Below are 24617 nucleotides of genomic sequence, written 5' to 3'. Positions count from 1 at the left end.
CATCTGGTTTATAATTCTTCCTGCCACTTGGTATTTCTCAAACTTAGAAATCAGAATCACCTAGGTAGCTAGTGCTCATTTCACATGCTAGCAAGGTAATTCTCAAAATCCTTCAAGCTAGTATTCAGCAGTACCTGAATGGAGAAATTCCAGATGTACAAGCTGGGTTTAGAAAAGGCAAAGGAACCAGAGATCAAATTGCCAACATTCATTGGGTCTTAGAAAAGCAAGGGAATTCCAGAAAAACATCTGCTTTTGCTTCATTGATTATGCTGAATTCTTTGTGTGGATACTTTAAAATTCTTAAGAGATGGGAATAGCAGACCACCTTACCTGTCTCCCAAGAAACCTATTTGCAGGTTAATAAGCAACAGTTAAAACCAGTTATAGAATGACAGATTAGTTCAAAATTGGGAAATGGGTATGTCAAGTCTGTGTGTTGTCACCCTGCTTATTTAACTTGCATGCAGAGTACATTGTGCAAAATGCCTGGCTGGAATCAAGATTGCCAGGAGAAATATCAACAACCTCAGATATGCAGATGATACCCCTCTAATGGCAGAAAGTGAAGAGAAACAAAAGAGCCTCATGATGAAAGTGAAAAAGGAGAGTGAAAACCTGGCTTAAAATTCATAATTCAAAAAACTAAGATCATGGCATCTGGTCCCATCACTTCATGGCAAATAAATAGATGGGGGGAAAGTGGAAACAGTGACAGACTTTATTTTCTTGGGCTCCAAAATCATTGTGGGTGGTGACTGCAGCCATGAAATTAAAAGACTCTTGCTCCTTGGAAGAAAAACTATGACAAACCTAGACAGCATATTAAAAAGCAGAGATATCACTTTATTGACAAAGGTCCATATAGTCAAAGTTGTGGTTTTTCTGGTAGTCCTGTGTGGATGTAAGAGTTGAACCATAAGGAAGTCTGTGCACCGAAGAATTGGTGCTTCCAAATTGTGGTGCTGGAGAAAACTCTTGCGAGTCCCTTGAATAGAGAGGAGTAGGTATCATTTCTTGAATAGGTAATTTAAAACATGAAATTGAGAGGCCTGTGGGACAGCTAAATGAGCATAGTAGAGTCTCAATAATGCCAGGAGAGACATCTAGGATGGAAAATAAACATTTTAAGGTTTTTGTAAATTTATTCATCTGTGCTTTGAATTTTTATGTTTAATAATTGAATGTCTATATTGAAGAAAAGCCATACTCTAGTTTGGTGAATAAATTTTTTTATATTTTTATAAGATTTGGTAGTTTTACTTTGGAGAGCAAACTTGAAGGAAATTAGAATAAAGTGATTTTTGTGAAACTTATGTGTTCTTCACAGCTAGACAGACTGAGGTTAATAATTTCTTAAATAGTACTAAAATGTCTAGTTATTAAAAATTTTTACTGGTACTTTCAAAGCAGTAGCTGTTTGAAACTGCTAGTATTTCTTTATATGAGTGACTTTTTTATTATATGTTTAAATTGTTCATTCAGAGTATAATCAGAGTTCTTCCTTTTTTGAGGAAGCTTTTGGTATATATTGTCAATCAGTTTTCGAAAATACTAGAAATATTTTGAGTGAGGTAATTATTTGTGCAAGAGGAGGCAAAATCTTCATAGCAATCTTAGTGCTTTCTGGTTATTCTATTATAATGACTAGGGTACTACCTCATTTGTTACATGTTTTTGGGTCTATACAAGGAAAATTTTTTTCAGTAACTAGTCTTACCTTAAAGCATCAACATTTTAAACCATTTTTAATTTTAAAAAGTTTAATAGGTATATTTAGTTCTTTGGTGATTAAATACATTAACCAAGAGGGGAAAAAAGCCACTAAATTATTAATATTTCAATCACTGAAGTTTGATTTGTTTTCTTAATTACATACTTTTTTTCATGGTTGTGATTAGTGGTATATTAGTGGTTAGTGGTTCTCAACCCTGGTTTATTAATCTATATATAGGTTATTTTAAGTATGTATATGGTGTTTCTAATATTGATATTCCAACTGTCTAGCCATTTTATTATTTCAAGATGTTCAGTTTCATTATTTTAGAACTATAAATAGTATGAAAAGAGTTATCCTTAATCCTCCTCTGCCTTCCCCAATTATTTTCCTAGGGCATTTGTTAGTTTAGTATCTTAAACTTGTTTTTAATTTATATTTTTCATATTATTGGAGAAAGGCATTTGTTATGTATAATCCATTTAGCTTCTCTACTTTCATAAGAATATACTGAACTTGTTAAAATCACTGTCAGGAATATTTGGTTTTGTGCTATGACTTATATATGGGACTGTTAAATAATGCAATATGAGAGTCATTTTTGTTTTTAAATTATACATAGTTTTTCACATTTTTGTGCTCTCAGGAATGTACCTAACTTCTCCTGTCCTTGAAGTTTGTAGCTGTTCAGCTTGCTGATAATAATCTTTGTATTTTAGCTGCTCGGTCATTATTTCCTGGTTCATTTCTTTATTGAAGTTCTGCTCTCTGTTAAGTATTGGGTTAGATTTCCATTTTAATTCCCAGCTACATTCTGTTTTTGTTTGTTTTTTTAATTAAAAAAACAACAACAACAACATGGCAGCCCAGATATGGTGACTAACAGGTCAGGCATGACAGCAAGATGGAAGCAGTGTCAGGTTTGGAAACACAATGCCATAGTTCCCTAGAGGCAGCTCTGAACTTACAGCTTGTATTTCATTTCTGCCTTAGCTATTGGTTTTGTTGCAGGTAAGGGAACCCCTTCCAGGCCCCAAGAGTGGGCTCTTGTCTAACACTCGGAAACGAATGGTCCGAGGACACACGTGCTGACAAAGCAAGAGACTTTACTGGAAAAGGGCGCCCAGGGGGAGAGCAGAAGGGTGAAGAACCCCAGGAGAACTGCTCTGCTTCCTGGCTGTCAGTCTCAGGTTTTATGGTGATGGAATTAGGTTCCAGATTGTCTTTGGCCAGTCATTCTGACTCAAGAGTCCTTCCTGGTGGCCCTTCCATTGCTCAGCCAATATGGATGCCAGCAAGAAGTATTCTGGGAAGTTAATTCCCAGTTATATTTTGTACAGTGTATTCTGACAGCTGAGTGAAAAGGGAAGACATTTAAGTAGAAATGATTTTTGTTTTATGGATGTATAAAATAATGTGCAAATAGAAAACAACTAAGGAAACCAAAATACATACTCATTGTATAATTTGCAAAACCAAATTTGCTCTGAGTACAACTTGTAGTCTGGGTTCTGATTGCTGAGAAGGGCAAATTGAGTAAACATGAGAACTTGGCATGAAAGAATGAAATTGTTGCCATTTCCTTTTCTAGGGGATCTTCCCTACCCAGGAGTCAAACCTGGGTCTCCTGCATTGCAGGCAGATTCTTTATTAACTGAGCCACCAGGGAAGCCCCAATCTTAGAACTGTAGTCAATCCTGTCATGTTTTGTATTAGAATATAAAAGTTGATCTAATACAGAAAAGTAAGAGTTACTTAACCAGTTGCTTAATTCAGGTGTGAGCCTACAAAATGACTAGAATGACTTATCTGGTAAGTTATTGTTTTTTAGTCTTTAAGTTGTGCCCAACTCTGCAACCTCATGGACTGTGTAGCACACCAGGCTCCTCTGTCCTCTGTCTCCCAGAGTTTGCTCAAATTCATGTCCATTGAGTTGGTGGTGCTGTCTAACCATCTCATCTTCTGCCACCCCTTTCTCCTTTTGCCCTCAATCTTTCCCAGTATCAGGGTCTTTTCCAGAGTTGACTATTCGCATCAAGTGGCCAAAGTATTGGAGCTTCAGCTTCAGCAACAGTCCTTCCAATAGGAACCACTCAGCGATTGATTCCTTTAGGATTGACTGGTTTGATCTTGCAATCCAGGGAACTCTCAAGAGTCTTCTCCAGCACCACAGTTCAAAAGCATCAGTTCTTTGGTGCTCAGCCTTCTTATTGTCCAACTCTCACATCCATGCATGACTGCTGGAAAAATCATAGCTTTGACTGTGTGGACCTTTGTCAGCAAAGTGATGTCTCTGCTTTTTAATATGCTGTCTAGGTTTGTCGTAGCATTCTTTCCAAGGAGCAAGGATCTTAATTTCATGGCTGCATTCACCATCCACAGTGATTTTGGAGCCCACAAAATCAAATCTGTCCCTGCTTCCACTTTTTCCTCTTATATTTGCCATGGAGCGATAGGACCGTATACCATGATCTTAGTTTTTTTTTTTTTAATTTATCTGTTTTTAATTGAATGATAATTGCTTTACAGAATTTTGTTGTTTTCTATCAAACATCAACATGAATCAGCCAGATCTTAGTTTTTTTTAATGTTGAATTTCACAGCAGCGTTTTCATTCTCCTCTTTCACCCTCATCAGGAGACTCTTTAGTTCTTTTTCACTTTCTGCCATTAGAGTGATGTCATCTGTGTACCTGAGGTTGTTGATATTTCTCCCGGCAATTTGGCAAGTAGACCCACGAAAAATACTTGTTTGTGTTTGATCATGGTGCTGTGCTGTTAAAAAGATAATTACACAGATGTTGTTCCTTTTTTTTTCACATTTCTGAAAGTTTGAAATAATCATAGACTTGCTGAAAAGTTGCAGCCTCTATCCTTTTGAAACTTAAGTATTTGGTGAACATGGAGGAAGTGCAAAGATAATACCAAAAACATGCATATACAATGTTGTGAGATAAATAGGCCATCAACATTAGTACTGGCTAGGAACAAGTGAAAAGGGGAAAGTTTGATGCTTGATGGAGACACCTTTTACTTGAAATTATGTTGAAGGGTTTTGGCTAGGGCTTGGAGATTCCAGTGCTTTTTAATTGAAGGACGAGGGGATTCAGTTTAACTAGTGTCACTAGTGGATGCCATTTAACAAATTAAAATCTAACTAGGGTGAATAAAAGACTGTTCTCATTTCATTTAATGAATCTGTAATACAGATTGTTGTACTAAAATATTACTTTCATAAAATAATCGACCTATTGTAGAACTTTAAATATCTATTTATAATATAGCCTTCTAAGGTCCTTGTTTTTTAAAAAAAAAAAAACAAACTTATTTCCTAGGCCCTACCAGAACATTCTAATTCCCTACTTCTAGGCTTAGGACCTAGGTAATTTAAAATTACCTTGTTTTTATCAAGCTTCCCAGATGTTTCTGATTATAGCCAGGTTTGGAAATCATTTAACTGCAAGATAACAGTCCAGAGGCCTTGATAATAGCTGTTGTCTATTGCACAACCACTGTAACAACTGTTGTTTATTGTGCTTATTGTATCTGAAGTGCCAAATATTTCAAGTATTTCATATATATCTTATGATAACCTCATAAATACGTTGTCCCAGTCTAAGGCTCAGAAAGGTTATGTAGCTTACCCATCCAGAGTATAGCTCCAAGTTACAGCAGGTACTAGATTTCAGATTTCTAGCTATATTTTTACAGTGGTCCACACAAAATCACTGCAGATGGTGATTGCAGCCATGAAATTAAAAGACACTTAGTCCTTGGAAGAAAAGTTATGACCAACCTAGATAGCATATTCAAAAGCAGAGACATTACTTTGCCGACTAAGGTCCGTCTAGTCAAGGCTATGGTTTTTCCAGTGGTCATGTATGGATGTGAAGAAGGCTGAGCTCCGAAGAATTGATGCTTTTGAACTGTGGTATTGGAGAAGACTCTTGAGAGTCCCTTGGACTGCAAGGAGATCCAACCAGTCCATTCTGAAGGAGATCAACCTGGCATTTCTTTGGAAGGAATGATGCTAAAGCTGAAACTCCAGTACTTTGGCCACCTCATGCGAAGAGTTGACTCATTGGAAAAGACTCTGATGCTGGGAGGGAGTGGGGGCAGGAGGAGAAGGGGACAACAGAGGATGAGATGGCTGGATGGCATCACTGACTCGAGGGATGTGGGTCTGAGTGAACTCCGGGAGTTGGTGATGGACAGGGAGGCCTGGTGTGCTGCAATTCATGGGGTTGCAAAGAGTCGGACACAACTGAGCGACTGAACTGAACTGAACACCCTTATCTATGGAGGATACATTACAAGGTCCTCAGTGGATGCTTGAAACCACAGATAGTAATACTGAACCCTGTCTGTACTGTTTTTTTCTATACATACATACATACTTAGGATAAAGTTAAACTTATAAATTAGACACAGTAAGAAATGGACAATAGCTAATAATAAAGCAGAACAATTGTAACAATATACTGTAATAATGGTGGTTATAAAAATGTGATCTCTCTCTCAAGTTCAACTCTGCCAGAAATGTGGCAGTGGCTTCTTCATTGGCAGACTCAGCCTCTCCAACAATTTTTACATTTTTCAGTTGAAATCTATTCTTGAGTCTATGTAACCATTTCATATTGGAGTAAATGGCTTGGTGTCGTTTTAGGGGATCCCTTGCTTGCTAAAGTTGTCATACAGGCTGCATGCTTTCTGGTGTGACCTGTTGCCATCATTTGTAACATGTTTTATGTTCATGTCTTCCACCCATAGATTTAATGCCTTTTCCATCCTGACTTTTCCATTTATCTTGCACTATGACTTTTCCTTTTCCATTTATCAGGCACTGTTGCAGTTTGAAGTGTATCAGCAAACGTAGCATAAATTTTTTTTCCTCTTTTTCAATTTCATGGATAGAAGATTCCTTTTAAGGTACAATTTCTTTTTCCTTATTAAATCAAGACCTTCACTTTTCGTTTATGGAAAGTACTTTTATAGCTTCTCTTTCATATATGCAAATTGCCAGAATTTCAACTCTTGTTCTTTGGGGCCATTATTAAGTAAAATTATGAAGTGAGGGTTACTTGAACACAAGCATTGCAATATCATAACGGGTGATCTGGTTATACTGAGAAGGCTAAGTGACCAATGGGCAGGATATACAGAACAGAGGGATGAGTCACATCATAGGCTGGACAGAGCAGGACAGCACAGGAAGGTGTGAGATGTCATCATGCTATTCAGAACAACACGCAATTTAAAACTGATGAATTGCTTATTTCTGGAATTTTCCATTTAATATTTTCAGACCACAGTTAACAGCTGGTAGCTGAAACCTTGGAAAGCAAAACTTGAGGTGAAGGGGGACTCTTATTGATGTACGATTATCTTATATATTTTTTAATTAAAAACTTGGGTAGTCATTTTAGGGTCTCTTTGCTTGGCTTTTTCCTTCTATTTAGATCAAATCATGTTTTGTATTCTTTCTTTGCTTATGCTGTTCTTACCTATCTTGAAGTCACATCCATCCATTAACGAAGGCCCACCTCAAAACTACTCATTCTGGGAAGCTTTTTCCATCTTTGATCCTTTCCCTAACTTAAACTCCTTGAAGACTACTCTCCTAGTAGGTAACAGCATTGTCAATTTGTAAAAATATATTTTCAGTTACTATTTATGCTAATATTACAAATATTGTGGGGGGTGTAGTTAGTTGCAGTATTGTGATGGGTAGCATGCTTTTCTGAGCCCTTTGCTGATCTCTGGCATTACTACGTATTGTACTGCTCTTGAGTAGAATGTTGTTTGTGCGCGCGTGTGTGTGTGTGTGTGTGTGTGTGTGGTTAGCAGAAACACAAGAGAACAAATCCATACTTTTATTTGTTTGCTTTTCAATGAGTTTAAATCCTCAAAGGGTACAGCATCACAGAGTCTGTGTCCAGCGGCCTTAGCAAGAAGGCTGCTTCGGAATTTGGCACAAACCATGCCACTGTTTACCTGAGCATGAGTTGTCTTTCCCCAGATTACTCTGGTTTTGTTCGGTTTGCTGCCAAGAGTTACTGTGGTGTTCTTTGCTTTGTATACATAAGTACGTCTCTTGCCTAGATAGAATTCAGTTTCATCTCAAGCATATATACCTTTGATTTTCAGGAGAGCTGTGTACTCCCTCTTGGTTCCATAGACCCCTCTTATAGCCAGCAAAAGTGGCCTTGGGCCACAGCCTTCCAGACATATTTGTTGTTTTAGAAGTCCTGTTCCCAGCAGGCCTCCACAGGGTCCAAGATGGCTGAAAGAGAGACCATTATTTTTATAATGGAATAAATTAACAGACCTAGGTTATGGAAAAAGTTAGAATTTTCTGTTTTGAGGTTTCAGATTACTTTGGCTGCTTCAGTAGCTCTACAAGGCAGGCTTTTCAAATCTTCTGTTGTAGAGTAAATTTATAAACATACAGCAACATTTATCATAATAAATTAGTAATTTCAGCAGTAATGTAATTTAGTTTGCAGTACAATTTTTTAACTAGTATTTTCTTAGAACTTTGTTAGTCTGCTAGGACTGCCATTACAGAAAACCACCGATGAGGTGGCTTAAACAACAGACATTTGTTTCCTCACAGTTCTGGAGGCTGGAAGTCCAGTATTAAGGTGCTAGCAGATTTGGTATCTGAGAAGGGTCTTCCTGAATTACATATGGCCACCTTCTGTCTGTGTCCTCACGTGGCCTTTGTGCATCCTCTAGAGGAGAAAGGGTTATCTCCAGTGTGTCTTCCTCTTCTTGTAAGGATACCGGCTCCACATGATGGGCCCTACTCTTATGACCTCCTTTAACCTTAGTTACCCCCCTTAAGGCCCTATCTCCCAGATACAATTACATTGGGATTAGGGCTTCATCATAAGAGTTTTGGGTGTATGCAGTTTGGCCTGTAACAGGAATTGAATTTCTGTTTTCCTGTGTATGGTGGTGTACTAGCTATAGAAATTTTTTTAAAAAATCAGATAATAAATTCTTTGTTTCTACACCTTTTTATTAGGCAAGTAATGTTAAGATGAATATCAGTTGAACATTTTATGAGTCATGGGAATCAGTATTTTGGCAGGAAATGGCTTTAAAATCTTTTAGAAGCTGGCTTGAGAGGTATATGCTTGAAATAATTTGAACTCTTTGCTAAAACTGTGTTATGTACAGAATGCATATATATCATGAGTACACAAGGTACAGTAGTGACTGATTAAAATGGACCAAAGTAAATCCTTTAAAAATTTTGCCTATGTTATTAAAACTTGCTTTTTTCATCCTTCTATTTTCACAAGATCTCAAGATGGGAAGATGTATTGTCATTTAACCTAATTATGCAAATAATACTCTTACTTCCCCCTGCAACATGCCTGTGACTGTAACTCTGACTAGTATTATAGCCACAAGCATATATGGCTGTTAAGCACTTGAAATATTGCTAGTCTGAATTGACATTTGGTATAAGTGAAAATGCACAGAGGATTTTGCAAAGACTTAAAGAATATAAAATATCTAATTCATTTTTATATTGATTACATGTGGAAATAATGTCTTGGATATATTGAGTTAAAGAAAAAATTTATTATTACAATGGAGTTTTTGTTGTTCAATTGCTAAGTTGTGTCTGACTCTTTGTGACATTATGGACTGCAGCACACCAGACTTCCATGTCCTTCACTATCTTCTGGAGTTTGCTCAGACTCATTTCCATTGGTGATGCCATCCAATTGAGTTTACTTATTTGTTTTTACTTTTTTAAATGTGGCTTCTAGAAAATTTAAAATTGCATATATGACTTGTGTTATATTTCTAACAAACAGAGCTGATTTAGTCTGTTAAACTCAGCTGCCTTCTCAGATAACACATTTCATCTTTGAATAGATGTCACTATTAATTTTTTTCTTCCTATTTTTATATGTATCGGTCTTTGATATTTGCATTCAGATATTCTCATTTACTCCCTAGGACCAAAAAGATAAGTCTGATTTATCTTTTTAATATTATTGCTTTGTAGCTTGAAGACAGCTATCTTTATTTGTGACTTTAGTCTTTCCATTTTCTTTAACAGCATTTATATGGTAGAGAGTCATATCCCTCCAGCCAATTTTACTCCCCTTTGAACTTCATTTGGTACATAACCCTGCTAATACCAGGACTGAAATGAATATCTTGTGATCTTAAAATTGCAGATTGAATCTATCTTTTGTGACCTTCTACGTGCTATATAAATCTGTTAATGAGGCATAAAGTTAAGTTACCTTTTAGGGAAACCTTAATTCTTATACTGACATAGAGAGTATACTGTCAACTCAGATGTCTCTACCTTTTCCCCTTGTGCTGCCAGTATTTTATCTTGCTTCTTCAGGATATTTTTTGTTTCTTAATTAGACGTACTTGATTGAGTGGGTGAAATGTGTCCCTCCTCCTCATTTGCAGTCCCATTTTATAGTTGTGTCCTTAACTGAAACTTTATCCTTTAGATTGTGGTTTGAGGGTGGGAAAAAGGGCACAATTGGATCCATATATTTCTGTAGCAGATTTCATTTGGGTTCTGAATGTGTCATATAAAGTATTTATTAACTTTTTCAGCTTTTATCATGTGTATACTTAAAGTGTATCTTTTGTTTTCATCACAATATTAAATAATGTCCAGTTCAGTTGCTCAGTTGTGTCCGACTCTCTATGACTCCATGGACTGCAGCATGGCAGGCCTCCCTGTCCATCACCAACTCCTGGAGTTTACTCAAACTTGTGAGTTGGTGATGCCATCCAACCATCTAATCCTCTGTTGTCCCCTTCTCCTCCTGCCTTCAATCTTTCCCAGCATCTGGGCTTAATTAAGGATGGAGTCTTGTGGTATATAATTTTTCTGAAGTTGATATACAACTAATCAGCTATTAATTCATCTTATTAGTCCTCCAGGTTTTATTTCTCTGCCTTGCCCCTGTTCACATCATGATTAAAATCTTGTCTGAATTACCTCGTATAATTTCTTTCTTTGCAGTCTAATGAATATGTCAGAAATGGAAAATAAGATCTGATTGATAAAGAAGAAAAACCCACACTAACTTGTGAATAACATTTGCTTTCTGTTTGATTTTTTTTTTTTAATGAAAATGCTTTAGGTTTCTTAATAATAACTTTGGAAAATAGAAATAATATAAAAGTGAATTACCCCCAAATCCAGTTAGCAAAATATAACCAGTATTAAAATTTGTATGTATCTTCTTTTTGGCTTTTTTCTTCGTCAGCTTAAAAAATTTTGATAGTGGTGCATGGTTACTTTTCTCTTGGGTAAATAGTTAGCCTAAGTTATAGGTAGGTGTATATGTACCTTCTTAAGAAATTGCTAAACCATTTTGTAACATAAATGTTAACATTTATGTTCCCATCAAGAGTTTGTAAAAATTTTTAGTAGTTTCACATACTAACTCCTGGGATGGCCACCCTTACTAATTTTAGCCATTCTAGTGGAATAACTAGTGGATAAAACATTGTGATTATAATTGTCATTTTGCTAATGAGTAATGTCTTCCACTGGAGAAGGAAATGGCAAAGCACTTCAGTATTCTTGCCTTGAGAACCCAATGTATGAAAAGGCAAAATGATAGGATACTGAAAGAGGAATTCCCCAGGTCGGTAGGTGCCCAAGATGCTACTGGAGATCAGTGGAGAAATAGCTCCAGAAAGAATGAAGGGATGGAGCCAAAGCTAAAACAATACCCAGTTGTGTATGTGACTGGTGATAGAAGAAAGGTCTCATGCTGTAAAGAGCAATATTGCATAGGAACTTGGAATGTTAGATCTATGAATCAAGGCAAATTGGAAGTGGTCAAACAGGAGATGGTGAGAGTGAATGTCGACGTTTTAGGAATCAGCTAACTAAAACGGACTGGAATGGGTGAATTTAACTCAGATGACCATTATGTCTACTACTGTGGGCAGGAATCCCTTAGAAGAAATGGAGTAGCCATCATGGTCAACAGAAGAGTCCGAAATGCAGTGGTTGGATGCAATCTCGAACACGACGGAATGATCTCTGTTTGTTTCCAAGGCAAACCATTCAATATCACGGTAATCCAGGTCTATGCCCCAACCAGTAACGCTGAAGAAGCTGAAGTTGAATGGTTCTATGAAGACCTACAAGGCCTTTTAGCCAAAAAAGATGTCCTTTTCATTATAGGGGATTGGAATGCAAAAGTAAGAAGTCAAGAAACACCTGGAGTAATAGGCAAATTTGGCCTTGGAATATGGAATGAAGCAGGGCAAAGGCTAAGAGTTTTGCCGAGAGAATGCACTGGTCATAGCAAACACCCTCTTCCAACAAGACAAGAGAAGACTCTACACATGGACATCACCAGATGGTCAAAACCAAAATCAGATTGATTATATTCTTTGCAGTCAAAGATGGAAAAGCTCTATACAGTCAGCAAAAACAAGACCAGCAGCTGACTGTGGCTCAGATCATGAACTCCTTATTGCCAGATTCAGATTTAAATTGAAGAAAGTGGAGAAAACCACTAGACCATTCAGGTATGACCTAAATCAAATCCCTTATGATTATACAGTGGAAGTGAGGAATAGAGTTAAGGGACTAGATCTGATAGAGTGCCTGATGAACTATGGACGGAGGTTTGTGACATTGTGCAGGAGACAGGGATCAAGACCATCCCCATGGAAAAGAAATGCAAAAAAGCAAAATTGCTGTCTGAGGAGGCCTTACAGATAGCTGTGAAAAGAAGAGAAGCTAAAAGCAAAGGAGAAAGGAAAGATAGAAGCACCTGAATGCAGAATTCCAAAGCATAGCAAGAAGAGATAAGAAAGCCTTCCTGAGCAATCAGTGCAAAGAAATAGAGGGAAAAAACAGAATGGGAAAGACTAGAGATCTCTTTAAGAAAATTAGAGATACCAAGGGAACATTTCATGCAAAGATGGGCTCGATAAAGGACAGAAATGGTATGGACCTACAGAAGCAGAAAATATTAAGAAGAGATGGCAAGAAAACAGAGAAGAACTATACAGAAAAGATCTTCACGACCACAATGGTGTGATCACTCACCTAGAGCCAGACATCCTGGAATGTGAAGTCAAGTGGACCTCAGAAAGCATCACTAGGAAGAAAGCTAGTGGAGGTGATGGAATTCCAGTGGAGCAATTTCAAATCCTGAAGGATGATGCTGTGAAAGTGCTGCACTCATATGCCACCAAATTTGGAAAATTCGGCAGTGGCCACGGGACTGGAAAAGGTCAGTTTTCATTCCAATCCCAAAGAAAGGCAATGCCAAAGAATGCTCAAACTACCGCACAATTGCACTCATCTCACACGCTAGTAAAGTAATACTTAAAATTCTCCAAGCCAGGCTTCAGCAATATGTGAACCATGAACTTCCTGATGTTCAAGCTGGTTTTAAAAAAGGCAGAGGAACCAGAGATCAAATTGCCAACATCCACTGGATCATTGAAAAAGCAAGAGAGTTCCAGAAAAACATCTATTTCTGCTTTATTGGCTATGCCAAAGCCTTTGATTGTGTGGACCACAATAAACTGTGGAAAATTCTGACAGAGATGGGAATACCAGACCACCTGACCTGCCTCTTGAGAAACCTATATGCTGGTCAGGAAGCAACAGGTAGAACTGGACATGGAACAGCAGGCTGGTTCCAAATAGGAAAAGGAGTACATCAAGGCTGTATATTGTCACCCTGCTTATTTAACTTCTATGCAGAGTACATCATAAGAAATGCTGGACTGGAAGAAGCACAAGCTGGAATCAGGATTGCCAGGAGAAATCTCAGTAACCTCAGATATGCAGATGACACCACCCTTACGGCAGAAAGGGAAAAGGAACTAAAAAGCCTCTTGATGAAAGTGAAAGAGGAGAGTGAAAAAGTTGGCTTAAAGCTCAACATACAGAAAATGAAGATCGTAGCATCTGGTCCCATCACTTCATGGGAAATAGATGGGGAAACAATGGAAACAATGGCTGACTTTATTTTTCTGGGCTCCAAAATCACTGCAGATGGTGATTGCGGCCATGAAATTAAAAGACAATTACTCCTTGGAAGGAAAGTTATGACCAATCTAGATAGCATATTCAAAAGCAAAGACGTTACTTTGCCAACAAAGGTCCGTCTAATCAAGGCTATGGTTTTTCCATGGTCATGTATGGATGTGAGAGTTGGACTGTGAAGAAAGCTGAGCGCCGAAGAATTGATGCTTTTGAAGTGTGGTGTTGGAGAATACTCTTGAGAGTCCCTTGGACTGCAAGGAGATCCAACCAGTCCATTCTGAAGGAGATCAGCCCTGGCTGTTTTTGGAAGGAATGATGGCTAAAGCTGAAGCTCCAGTACTTTGGCCACCTCATGTGAAGAGTTGACTCATTGGAAAAGACTCTGATGCTGGGAGAGATTGGAGGCAGGAGGAGAAGGGGATGACAGAGGATGAGATGGCTGGATGGCATCACCGACTTGATGGACATGAGTCTGAGTGAACTCCGGGAGTTGGTGATGGACAGGGAGGCCTGGCGTGCTGTGACTCATGGGGTCGCAAAGAGTCGGACATGACTGGGCGACTGAACTGAATTAAATGATGTTGAGGATCTTATCATGTGCTTGTTTGCCATCTGTATGTCTTTGATGGTCTGTTGAAATATTTGGTCCATTTTTAAGTTGTATTGTCTAATGAGTTGTATATTTTAGATACTAGTTCTTTGTTGCATTATGCAAATAACTTATTTCTCATCATATCTTTATCTACTATCAATAATTCTTATCTGCCACAAATATTGCTGTACTGCTTTCCTTAGTAATGATTTTCTGGGGTTATTTTGGCTGCTCTGCATGGTTTGCACGATCTTAGTTCCCTGACCAGGGATGAACCCATGGAATTCTTTTATAAGAAATAATTGTTCTGTCTCACACATTCATTCATTCAGTTATTTATTAATACTGTAGGACACATAAATATTAATTTTGTCATTGTTTATTGCTCAGATTATCCTGAATCTGACTATTGGAAGCTCTTTGCTGTTAGCTCGTATTCATCTTTCAACATGCCTCATCATTTGTTTTGGAGCACTTCTTTATTTTCTGGTTTGTCTTTTATTTTTCTTCCTCAGGCCTGGAATTGATCATTTTTCAATGAGTTCGGGTTCCTTTTATCTCAGAATAGTGTTTAGAAGCCAAGGTCTCAGGTCTAAAAGTGCTAGTTGCTCCTACTTCTAGGTGTTTTGAACAAATAGATCTAAGAACTTGTATTTTTTGACCTATCTCTGTGTAAATATATTTGTTCATATATATTAAAAACTGTGAATTCATACTGATAAGCCAGTTTTAATCTACTGACACCAGATTCAGTCTAGCCTTTCTTTTTTCCTTATTTGTAACTCCTTTTTCCAGCAGTGGAAAACTTGGCTCTTATCTACAATTTATTTATTATTTGTTCAGTTCTGGTATACATGTAAATGTAATTTCAGAGTTACTATTATAAATATATTTACTTCCTAGAGTGTGGTATTGTGTACACCTCTTTTTGTCTTTAGTCTCATACTGTATAGGCACCATACTGGTGTCCAATGTTCTGTTCTTACCTGTTTTGTTCATTGCTGTTATGTTACTCATTTGAAATATAGTTTTGTTACTGCTGCTTATCCATTTTGAGTCCTTCTCACATTCTGGCAGGTTTTGGTTCTTTTTTTCATTGGGATATACGAAATGTTGTTCAGTTGCTAGCTCATGTCTGAGTCTTTGTGACCCCATGAACTGTAGCTCACCAGGCTTCTCTGTCCTCCACTATGTCTGGCAGTTTGATCAGATTCATGTCTGTTCAGTTGGTGAGGCTATCTAACTATCTTGTCTTCTGCTGCCCCCTTCTTCTTTTGCCTTTAGTCTTTCCCAGCATCAGGGTCTTTTCCAGTGATCAGCTCTTCGCATCAGGTGGCCAAAGTATTGGAGCTTCAGCTAAGCCTCAGTCCATCCAATGAACATTCAAGGTTGATTTCCTTTAGAATTGATTACTTTGATCTCCTTGCTGTCCAAGGGACTCTCAAGAGTTTTCTCCAGCACCACAATTTGAAAGCATCAGTTCTTAGATGCTCAGCCTTCTTTATGGTCCAGCACTCATATCCACACATGGAAAAAAGCTATGGAAAAACCATAGCTTTGACTGTATGAACCTTTGTTGGCCAAGTATTACATCTCTTCTTTTTTATACGCTGTCTAGGTTTGTCGTAGCTTTACTTCCAAGGAGCAAGTGTCTTTTAATTTCATGGCTGCAGTCACCATCTGCAGTGATTTTGGAGGCCAAGAAAATAAAGTCTGTCACTGTTACTCCATTTTTGCCCCATCTGTGGCTTCCCAGGAGGTGATATTGGTAAAGAACTTGCCTGCTAGTGCAGGAGACATAAGTGATAAGAGTTTGATCCATGGGTCAAGAAGATACCCTGGAGAAGGAAATGGTAACCCACTCCAGTATTCTTGCCTGGAGAATCCCACTGACAGGGAAGCCTTGCAGGGCTACTACAGTTCATGGGGTTGCAAAGAGTCAGACATGACTGAAGTGACTTAGCATGTACACATTTGCCAAGAAATGATAGGACCAGATGATCTTCATTTTTTGAATATTGAGTTTGAAGTTAGCATTTTCACTCTCCTCTTTCACCTTCATCAAGAGGCTCTTTAGTTCCTCTTTGGTTCCTATCATTAGAGTGGTATTACGTGCATATCTGCGGAGAAAGCAATAGCACCCCACTTCAGTACTCTTGCATGGAAAATCCCATGGATGGAGGAGCCTGGTAGGCTGCACTCTATGAGGTCTCTAAGAGTCGGACACAACTGAGTGACTTCACTTTCACTTTTCACTTTCATGCATTGGAGAAGGCAATGGCAACCCACTCCAGTGTTCTTGCCTGGAGAATCCCGGGATGGGGGAGCCTGGTGGGCTGCCGTCTATCGGTCGCACAGAGTCGGACACAACTGAAGCGACTTTGCAGCAGCAGCGGCAGCCTGTGCATATCTGAGGTTGTTGATATTTCTCCCGGCAATCTTGATTCCAGCTTGTGATTCACCCAGCCAGGCATTTTAGATGATGTACTCTGCATATAAGTTAAGTAAGCAGGATGACAGTATACAGCCTTTATGTACTCCCTCCTACCATCTTGCTGGGGCTTCTCCTTTGCCCTTGGACGTGGGGTATCTTTTTTTGGTGGGATCCAGCATTCTCCTGTTGATGGTTGTTCAGCAGTGAGTTGTATTTGTAGTTCTCACAATAGTTAGAACTGGACTTAGAATGACAGAAATAGAGGAAAACAATAGAATGGGAAAGACTAGAGATCTCTTCAAGAAAATTAGAGTTACCTAGGGAAGATTTCATGCAAAGATGGGCACAATAAAAGGACAGAAATGGTATGGACCTAACAGAAGCAGAAGATATTAAGAAGAGGTGGCAGGAATACACAGAGAACTGTACGAAAAAGATCTTCATGACCCAGATAATGACGATGGTGTGATCACTTACTTAGAGGCAGACATCATGGAATGTGAAGTCAAGTGGGCCTTAAAGCATTACTGTGAACAAAGCCACTGGAGGTGATGGAATTCCAGTTGAGCTATTTAAAATCCTAAAAGATGATGCTGTGAAAGTGCTGCACTCAATATGCCAGCAAATTTGGAAAACTCAGCAGGGGACTCAGAACTGGAAAAGGTCAGTTTTTATTCCAATCCCAAAGAAAGGCAATGCCAAAGAATGCTCGGCATTCAACTACTGCACAGTTGCACTCGTCTCACACACTAGCAAAGTAATGCTCAAAGTTCTCCAAGCCAGGCTTCAACAGTATGTGGACTGTGAACTTCAGATGTTCAAGTTGGTTTTCGAAAAGGCAGAGGAACCAGAGATCAAATTGCCAACATCTGTTGGATCATGGAAAAAGCAGGAGAGTTCCAGAAAAACATCTACAAGCTGGAAAATTCTTAAAGAGATGGGCATACCAGACAATGTGACCTGCCTCCTGAGAAATTTGTATGCAAGTCAAGAAGCAACAGTTAGAACTGTACATGGAACAACAGACTGATTCCAAATTGGGAAAGGAGTATGTCAAGGCTGTATACTATCACTCTGCTTATTTAACTTATATGCAGAGTACACCATGAGAAATGCTGGGCTGGAGGAAGCACAAGATCGCCGGGAGAAATATCAATAAGCTCGGATATGCAGGTGACACCACCCTTATGGCAGAAAGCGAAGAAGAACTAAAGAGCCTGTTGATGAAAGTGAAAGAGGAAAGTGAAAAAGTTGGCTTAAAACTCAACATTCCAGAAAACTAAGATCATGGCATCCGGTCCCATCACTTTCACGGCAAATAGATGGGGGAAATAATGGAAACAGTGACTGATTTTATTTTATTTTTTGGACTCCAGAATCACTGCAGATGGTGATTGCAGCCATGAAATTAAAAGACGCTTACTCCTTGGAAGACAAGCTATGACCAACCTAGACAGCATATTGAAAAACAGAGACATTACTTTGCCAACAAAGGTCCATCTAGTCAAAGCAATGGCTTTCCCAGTAGTCATGTATGGATGTGAGAGTTGGACTGTAAAGAAAGGTGAGCGCTGAAGAATTGATGGTTTTGAACTGTGGTGTTGAAGAAGACTCTTGAGAGTCCCTTGGACTTCAAGGAGATCCAACCAGTCCATCCTAAAGGCATTCACTCCTGAATGTTCATTGGAAGGACTGATGCTGAAGCTGAAGCTCCAATATTATGGCCACTTGATATAAAGAAGTAACTTGTGGTAAAGACCCTGAAGCTGGGAACGATTGAAGGCAGGAGGAGAAGGGGATGACAGAAGATGAGACAGTTGGATGGCATCACTGGCTCTATGGACATGAGTTTGAGTAAGCTCCAGGAGTCGGTGATGGACAGGGAAACCTGGCATGTCGCAGTCCATGGGGTCGCAAAGAGTCGGACACAACTGAGCGACTGAACTGAACTGTATGGTAGTTGAATATTATTTGGCACTGCGTTTCTTTAGGATTGGAGTGAAAACTGGCTTTGCCATTCCTTTGGGCATTGCTGAGTTTTCCAAATTTGCTGACATATTGAGTGCAGCCCTTTAACAGCATCATCTTTTAGGATTTTAAATAGCTCTTTTGGAATTCCGTCACTTCCACTAGCTTTGTTTGTAGTAACGTTCTTAAGGCCCACTTGACTTGACACTCTGTGATGTCCAACTCTAGGTAAAACATTACTGTGGTATTAATCGTCAGTTCTGTAAAACAGTATGTCTGGAAATGTCCCTTCCATGTCTTATCTCTTTTACACTTTCACCCATCTCATTTTCCTTTTCTACCATTTAACCACCCGTCTGTTTGGGTGACCAATCTTAATAGTTTCTTTCTTAGTTTTTAATTTCTTCCTATCATCTTCACAGATAAGAAGATACATGTAGGAAAACAGATATAAAAATTATATTGAGTTGGCCAAAAAGTTCTTTTGGGTTTTTCTGTAAGCTGTTACAGGAAAATGCAAACAAACTTTTTGGCCAACCCAATATATGAAAAGTAGTGTATTATAGACACTACATACTTGATTTTCTGACAGCTTTATTAAGATACAATTCACATGCTGTAAAATTCATCCCTTTAAATTGAACAATTCTGTGATTTTTAGTATATTAACAGAGTTGTACAACCATCGTTATGTCTTATTTGAGGACATTTTCATCAACCCCAATGAAACCGTGTATATTAACAGTTACTCCCGCTCCCTCCCATTCCCAGGTCTTGACAGCAGCTAATCTACTTCCCATCTCTATAGAATTTCCTATTCTGAGCATTTCATATAAATGAAATCATAGAATATTTTTTTGTAATTAGCTTCTTTGACTTACCATGTTGTTTTAAGGTTCAACCATATTGTAGCATCCATCAATACTTCATACCTTTTTATTATTAAATATTTTATTGCGTGGCTGTTCATGTACATATGTTGTCAGTCGTGTTTGACTCTTTGAGACCCTAAGGACTGCAGCCTACCAGGCTGACTTGTCTATGGAATTTTGCAGACACGAATACCGGAGTGGGTCGCCATTTCCTCCTCCAGGGGATCTTACAGCCCCAGGGATTGAACCAGTGTCTCTTAACATCTCTTTCATTGGCAGGTGGGTTCTTTACCACCAGCACCACCTGGGAAGCCCCGTTAGCCATTAGAGAATTGCAAGAAAACAACAGTGATACTATCACTCCAACAGTGATAGTTTAAAGGGACAGACTAATAACAAGTGTGAACATGGATGTGCAGAAACTGAACCCCTCTCACATTACTGGGGGGAATGTAAATGTCACAGCTGCTTCAGCAAACAGTTTGGCAGTTTCTCAGAAAGTTACCCTAAGATGCAGCAATTACATCCCTACGTATATATATCCAAAAGAGGAAACATAAGTCCATATGAAAACATTGTGAATCTGTAAACAAAATTATGTGTTATTTATACAGTAAGGCTTCCCTGGTGGCTCAGTGGTAAAGAATCTGCCTGACAGTGTAGTATTCTTGCCCAAAGAATCCCATGGACAGAGGAGCTTGGCAGGCAGAGTTGAATGTGACTGAAGTGACTTAGCATGCAAGCACACAATGGCTGATGATGCTCAACATCTTTATATGTGCCTGTTGGCAATTTGTATATCTTTGGTGGAAAAACCAAAGTGTTAGTTGCTCAGTCGTGTCTGACTCTGTGACTCCATGGACTGTAGCCTGCCATGTTCCTCTGTCCATGGGATTCTCTAAGCAAGAATACTGGAGTGGGTTCCCATTCCCTTCTCCATGAGATCTTCATGACCCGGGGATCGAACCCTGGTGTCCCAAATTGTAGGCAGATTCTTTACCATCTGAACCATCAGGGAAGCCCATCTTCTGTGGGGCAATGTTTACTGAAGTGCTGTGCCCAATTTTTAGTTAGGTTATTTATCTTTTCATTTATTGCTCTGGAGATTACCTTTAATAACTTACAACATTATAATTTGGGTTACTACCAGCTTAGTTTCAGTAAAATACAGTAGTCTTGCTCCTGTACCTTTCATTTCCTTTTACCTCCTTTGTGCTCCTAGTGTCATACAAATTACTTCTTTGTGGTTTATAAACCCCAAAACAAAATTTAATAATTATTACTTTGTAATTTCAGTCACTCAGTTGTGTCCGACTCTTTGTGACTCCATGGACTGCAGCACGCCAGGTTTCCCTGTCCCATTACCAACTCCAAGAGCTTGCTCAGACTCATGGCCTTCGAGTTGGTGATGCCGTCCAACCGTCTCATCCTCCGTTGTCCCCTTCTCCTCCCGCCTTCACTCTTTCCCAGCATCAGGGTCTTTTCCAATGAGTCAGTTCTTCGCATCAGGTAGCCAAAGTATTGGAGCTCCAGCTTCAGCATCAGTCCTTCTGATGACTGTTCAGGACTGATTTCCTTTAGGATTGACTGGTTTGATCTCCTTGCAGTCCAAGGGACTCTCAAGAATCTTCTCCAGCACCACAGTTCAGAAGCATCAATTCTTTGGCGCTCAGCTTTCTTTATGGTCCAACTCTCACATCCATACATGACTACTGGAAAAACCATAGCCTTGACTAGATGGATCTTTGCTGACAAAGTAATGTCTCTGCTTTTTAATACACTGTCTAGGTTGGTCATAGCTTTTCTTCCCAGGAGCAGGCATCTTTTAATTTCATGGCTATAGTCACCATCTGCAGTGATTTTGGAGCCCAAGAAAATATAGTATGTCACTGTTTCCATTATTTCCCCATCTATTTGACATGAAGTGATAGGACTTGATGCCATGATCTTAGTTTTCTAAGTGTTTAGTTTTAAGCCAACTTTTTCACACTCCTCTTTCACTTTCATCAAGAGGATCTTTAGTTCCTCTTCACTTTCTGCCATAAGGGTAATTGCTGTGTAAAGTGTGCCTTTAAATCAGATAGGAGAGTTGCAAATAAAAATTACATTTGTACTGTTTTTTGTGTTTACTTATTATGTAGTGTTTCTATCTGATTGTGAGGAATTTTCAATTTTTGCTTATCAGAGAATGTCTTAGGTTCAGCTTTATTTTTGAAAGATGCCTTTGGTAGACACTGAATTCTTGGTTGATATTCTTTTTGTTTTAGTGTCTTCAATATGTCATCCATCTACTTTCTGGCCTGTGTGGTTTCTGATGAGATGTTTGTCATTATTCATATTGAGTCACCTATATAGAGTCATTTAAGTCTCTTGCTGCTTTCCTGATTCTTTGTCTATTTTTTGGTAATTTGATTGTGATGAGTCTAGCTGTGGATCTCTGCTTTTTCTCTGTTTGAAGTTGCTGAGCTTTTATTGTGTTGACTTGTTTTTCTTCAGATTCGGGATGTTGTCTGCCATTGTTTCTTCAAATATACTTTTTGCCTCTTTTTCTTCTTGTCTTTTTCCGTATGTCCTTTTTACCAGTACTTCATGGACTCCCATATGTGTATGTTGGTATGCTTGATTTTGTTCCACACTTTCTGGCTGTGTAGTTTTTTATTCCCTCTCTTATTATTTCTGTTCCTTAGCCTGGTAAATGTTATTTGACGATCTTATTTTGCTAGCTCGTATCAGTTTTTGAACCTCTTTCTCTATAGTGAAATTTCATTTTAGTTATTCTACTTTTTAAAAATAATTTTTTTCTGTATTTTTGCTTGTGCTAGGTCTATGTTGCTGTGAGCCTTTCTCTAGTTTTGGAGAGTGGGGGCTTTTCTCCCCCTGTGGTGTGCAGGTTTCCCATTGTGGTGGCTTCTCTTCTTGTGGGGCATGGGCTCTAGGATGCATTGGCTTCAATAGTTGCCACACGTGGGCTCAGTATTTGCAGTTCCCAGTCTCTGAAGCACAGACTGAGGAATTCTGACACACCAGCTTATTTGCTTTGTGCCATGTGGGATCTTCCCAGACCAGGGATCCAACCTGTGTCCCCTGCATTGGCAGGCATTTTCTTTACCACTGGGCCACCAAGGTAGCCCTCCACTTTTCAACTTGAGGATTTTTATTTGGTTCTTTTAAATAATTTCTTTCTGTTTATTAATCATCTCTATTTGGTGAATGTAGTTCTTATACTTTCTTTTAGTTTTTTAGAAATGATTTCCTTTAGTTATTTCAATGTATTCAAAATAGCAGATTTAAAGTCTTTGCCTATGTTTGAGTTTTCTCAGAGTTAGCTTCTGTTGATTGCTTTTTTCTCCCCATGAATGTAGGTTATACTTTTGTACTTTCTTGGTTTTTTTTTTTTTAATCTCATAATTTTTTGTTGAAAACTGGGCATTTTAAGCAAAACAGCGTGACAGCTGTGGTCAAATTGTCCATCTCCCCTCTTTCCTCCACCCCAGGATTTATTATTGTTTTTTGTTGTTTAGAGACTTTTGAGGAACTAATTCTGTAAAGTCTGTTTTCTTTGTCTTGTTTTATCACTGAAGTCTTTAATTATCCTATTGGTTGGTTGTGGGGTCTTGCAAGGAGTCAGACAGGTCAAATAATCTTTTGGGGGAATGGAGCTTTGAAGAAGCCTATTCTCTTCCAGTTGCTGACTGGGTGCTGATTTTTGCCATGATTGCATGCTGTTGGTTTTCAAGGCTACTGTAAAACAGGTGAGGGAAGATTCGAATGGGCAAGTTAAGATGCAACGAGAACTGCTGTTTTTACTGACATCCAGCCCTTTTTCTTGAGTAAGTGTTCTTTGAATTGCTATAACCCTTTTGTTCATTTCCAGAGTTCAGAAGAAATTGATTTTGATAATTTTGCCTCTTACTGCTTTTAATGAAGGAGAGAAGTTTCTTAAGTCTTTACTCTGTTGATTTCTTTAATGTCACTCCACTGTGTATCCTTTTGTTTTCCAGTGTACACATAAGAGAATCTTTAAAAGTAAATATTACTATGCCAGCTGTCTAGTAATAGTTTTTCCATTCAGGATATTGGTATTTGTCATGTCTGGTCTTCTAAAAGTTCTAATTTCTGCATGGTGTTTTAACACATGGGAGTAACATAATATTTGTTTCACTTGTTTTTGAAACTTTGGTTTTTATGATTTTTCATTATCCTTAACAGTGCTTTGTTGAATGTTGTTTTATCTAAACTTTATAAAGCTATAAGGTATACATTTGTGGAAGTGAAATTTATTGAGTGTGAGAGCATGAAGACTTAAGTTTTCAATGCATGTGGGCAAGGTGATCTTTAGGGAAGTGGTTTCATTTATATTTCACCAGTAATGTGTGAAAGTGCCTGTTTTCCCACATACTCACACTACTGGGTACTACTGTTCATTTAATTTAGTGCTCTCCAGTAGATCTTTTGGTAATTATGAAAATGTTCTATATCTATGAAATTTCCATTTCTATATCGAGTAGGGTAATCACTACCAACATGTGGCTCTTGAGCACTTGAAATGTAGCTAGTCCTAAATAAGGTGTGCTATATTTCAAAGATTATTACAAAGCAAAAGCATATAGAAAAATTAATAATGTAAAGTGAGTCATAATAACTTTTTATATTGACTGAATGTTGAGATGTTGATATTATATATACATTGGGTGAAATAAAATGTTAATTTCACCTTTTTACTCATGTGTCTGTTGTAATATTTATTACATAGATAATTCATCTTATATTTCTATTAGTAGTTGTCTAGATTGTAGACCATTCTTCCTTTTAAAAAAGCCCTGCTTCTTTAAAGCTTATGCTATTTAATAACAGTATTTTCTCACTCTTCTTAAATTTGTCAGATACCATATCCCTGTTATCTCTTTATTTGTTAAAGATGGCACCAAACAATTTTTCTTTCTACTCCAAGCCTTGTTATTATTCTGGGGCATATTTAGTGACCATATATAAAACTTGTTCAATAATTTA

General features: G+C 38.3%; 1 protein-coding gene across 4 annotated transcripts in view; it reads left to right on the top strand.

Moving 5' to 3' along the window:
- The window catches only part of SEPTIN7 (septin 7), a 99326-nt gene that overhangs the window by 5177 nt on the left and 69532 nt on the right, over positions 1-24617 (top strand). The window contains exon 2 of one of the 4 annotated variants that reach the window (XM_069588056.1): positions 23293-23443. The exons of the other annotated variants lie outside the window; for them this stretch is intronic. The gene's annotated coding sequence lies outside the window, so the exon portion shown is untranslated. The remainder of the gene's footprint in view (positions 1-23292; positions 23444-24617) is intronic. 4 annotated transcript variants of the gene reach the window in all.

This window comes from Ovis canadensis, chromosome 4 (genome assembly GCF_042477335.2).
Source record: "Ovis canadensis isolate MfBH-ARS-UI-01 breed Bighorn chromosome 4, ARS-UI_OviCan_v2, whole genome shotgun sequence".
In the NCBI taxonomy this organism is placed as follows: Eukaryota; Metazoa; Chordata; class Mammalia; order Artiodactyla; family Bovidae; genus Ovis; species Ovis canadensis.
Note: the sequence above shows the minus strand (reverse complement) of the source record. Positions and strands in the feature narration are given on the sequence as shown.